This window comes from Tachyglossus aculeatus, chromosome 2 (genome assembly GCF_015852505.1).
Source record: "Tachyglossus aculeatus isolate mTacAcu1 chromosome 2, mTacAcu1.pri, whole genome shotgun sequence".
Lineage (NCBI taxonomy): Eukaryota > Metazoa > Chordata > Mammalia > Monotremata > Tachyglossidae > Tachyglossus > Tachyglossus aculeatus.
The window spans coordinates 54,569,536-54,572,949 of record NC_052067.1 but is presented as its reverse complement, the minus strand read 5'-3'; the positions used below and the strand labels follow the sequence as shown (position 1 = coordinate 54,572,949).

Below are 3,414 nucleotides of genomic sequence, written 5' to 3'. Positions count from 1 at the left end.
GAAGGTCCCACCTCCATCTACAAATGTTCTTGTATTGTATACATAGAGCTTTCTTGGTAAAAATATGGACGTGGCTTACCATTGCCTTCTTCTTCTTCTTCTCCCCCTTCTAGACTGTGAGCCCACTGTTGGGTAGGGACCGTCTCTAGATGTTGCCAACTTGTACTTCCCAAGTGCTTAGTACAGTGCTCTGCACACAGTAAGTGCTCAATAGATACGACTGATTGATTGATTCACTGCAGTAAACTTGAGTCTCCACTCTCGACTCTCTCCTGTGCCACTGTTTCCCAGCATAGGTGACTTTCGACTTTTAGCAGATTGCCTTCCACTCGCTAGCCTCTGGCCAAGTTAGGAATGAAATGGGTATAACTCTGCTTGACTCTCCCTCCTGTAACCAAAACTGATAGAGTACTTGGAAACTCTCCAGGTGTGATCCTGAGAGGAGACTAAGTACTTAGGAGGGAAATCAAAAATCGGGGTGGGGGGGAGAGATTTAACTTTAACAGGTACATCCCATTCTGCTGTCTTGTTCAAGTGTTTCCTGATTTAAATACTCTATAAGTCTTCTGAACACCAGGGTAGTTACAAGATGTGTACAGTGCTGTCCCAATTTGTAACAAATACTGCTCAGAAGACAGGAGATAAGAATCCAGAGAAAGGTCCTTTCTTCAACAGCAGCCCAGAATCTTTTTTTTAAATGATATTTGTTAAACACATACTATGTGCCAGCACTGTGATAAGCACTAGAGTAGAAACAAGCTAATTAGATTGGACAGAGTTCCTGTGTCACATGTAGCTGAGAGTCATAATCCCCATTTTGCAGATGAGGGAACTGAGGCACAGAAAAGTTAAGTGACTTACCCAAGGTCACATAGCAGACAAGTGTGACTGTGTCCAACCTGATTAGCTTGTAATTAGCCCAGTGTTTAGAACAGTGCTTGACGTATAGATAGTAAGTGCTTAACAAATACCATCATAATTATTATCTTATTATGTAAAGCCAGAATTAGAAGCCAGATCCTCTGACTCCTGGTACATATATGATGGTTCTGCACCTAAACATTCATCCTAATGGTATGGACGGAGTATAGAGCATCCCAAGAATTTTGTTCTTAATAGCATTTGTCCAGTTCTTGCCATGTGCCAGGCACTGTTCTAAGAACCGGGGCAGATCCAAACTAATCAGGTTGGACACAGTCCCTGTCCCATATAGGGCTCACAGACTTCCTCCCCATTTTACAGGTGAGGTAACAGAAGCCCAGAGAAGTGAAGTGACTTGCCCAAGGTCACACAGCAGACAAGTGGCAGAGTCAGGATTAGAACCCGGGCCCCAAACTCCCTCTTCCACAAGGCCACTGCTGCTTCTCGTTTTTCCCTTGTAGCTGTAACACTCCACAGTCTAAAGTGGAGGGAGAATAGGCACTGGGTCCCCATTTTACAGATGAGGAAACCGAGACACAGAGAAGTTAAGTGACTTGTCCAGGGTCACATGGCAGGCAGATGGCCAAGATGGGATGAGAACCCAGGGCTATTGGCTCCCAGGCCTCTCTCTGTACATAGGCCATGCTGAACCTCGAGGGGTATGCGTGACAAATTGGGACAGCATTGTAAATATCTTGGAACTACCCTGGTGTTCAGAAGACATAGAGAGTGTACTTAAATCAGGAAACTCTTTAACAAGACAACTGAATGGGATGTTGTCTGTTAAAGTTAAATATCTTCCTCTAATTCTTGATTCCCAGATGGGGCCAGATTCTGAGCCTTCTCCTGGTTTTAGGCCTGGGTAGAGCTGTCAATACGGGTTAGGAGGCTGTGTACAGTGGCTGTTACCTGTTCATTATTTATTAGTCATTCTGGGCCTGTTTCCACACAGAATCATTCAGTGGTATTTATTGAGCACTTATGGCACAGCACTACACTAAGGGCTTGGGAGAGAAAAATATAACGGAATTAACAGACACGTTCCATGCCCACAAGGAGTTTACAGTCTAAAGGATTCCACAGTCTCTTCTACTTTATAGAGAGATGAGTAGGGGATTTTAACAACAATAATTGTGGTATTTGTTAAGTGCTTACCATACGCCAAGCATTGTATTAAGTGCTGGGGTGGATACAAGCTAATCAGGTTGGACACAGTCCCTGTCCCACCTATGGCTCATAGTCTTAATCCCCATTCTACAGATGGGGCAGCTGAGGCCTAGAGAAGTGAAGTGACTTTGCCCAGCAGGATTGTCTTCAGGAATTAGAATCCATAACCTTCTGATTCCCAGGTCCGTGCTTTCTCCACTTCCCGAATCATCTTTACTGATAACCTTGCTAGTAGTTAGCAAATACATCTTGTAGTGGGCATAATTTGATCATATTTTACACTGTTCATCACTCCAACTTAATGAACAGAATATGAAGAACATGGATAATCTACCTTGATGCCCTCAAATGTCGTTTATCTTAACTTCTGCTCCTTACAAACAGGGAACACGACTACCAGTTCTGTTATATTGTAAGCTCCCAAGCCCTTAGTACAGTGCTCTGCACAGAGTTAGTGCTCAATAAACATGATTGGTTTATTAACTTTCATGTTTCATATCATGCTGCGCTTCCCGTTTACCCAACTGATGTATGACACAGGGTTTTTTTTCTCTCACTGAAGAGACTGGGATCAGTTAAGTAATATTCTGCTACATTTGAGACTTTTACAGTACTGAGTCATGAACAAAAATCACAGTGCTTCAGAAAGCAGTTGAATGGGGCTTTGTGCTCACCCTAGCTCCTGAGAAAATATTTTTCTGTCTCTGCCATCATCACATTATCTCTAGACTGTAAGCTCACTGTGGGCACGTAATATCTGTTTATTGTTATATTGTACTCTCCCAAGTGCTTAATACCATGCACTGTGTACAGTAAGAGCTCAATAAATATGAATTACTGGACTGACAAAACCTCTGAGAAATGAGTTTATGTGGACAACATGGCAAAATTTCAAATGTACCCATTCCTACAATGCCTATTACAGTGGCATTTAGTTTTTTGGGTTTTTTATGGTATTTGTTAAGTGCTTACTATATACCAGGCACTGTACTAAGTGCTGGGGTAGATACAAGGTTGGACACAGACCCTGTCTAAATGGGGATCACAGCCTTAATCCCCATTTTACAGATGAGGTAACTGAGGCACAGAGAGTTTAAGTAACTTGTCCAAGGACACACACAAGATGAGTGCTAGAATCAGGATTAGAACCCAGGTTCTTCTGACTCACAGGCCCAGTTGGTCAGTCAATCATTTATTGAGCACTTCCTGTGTGCAGAGCACTGTACTAAACGCTTGAGAGAGTACAATACAATATACAGACACACCCACTGCCCACAATGAGCTTACAGTCTAGCGAGCGGGGCAGACATTTTCATAAATAAATTA

At 42.8% G+C, this 3,414-nt stretch overlaps 1 non-coding gene across 1 annotated transcript; it reads right to left on the bottom strand.

Annotated features, from left to right (window-relative positions):
* Positions 1-306: 306 nt before the first annotated feature.
* Positions 307-445, bottom strand: LOC119925055. The gene has a single exon (XR_005449727.1). It is a non-coding gene; the product is annotated as a small nucleolar RNA SNORA7 (small nucleolar RNA).
* Between the last annotated feature and the right edge of the window lie 2,969 nt (positions 446-3,414).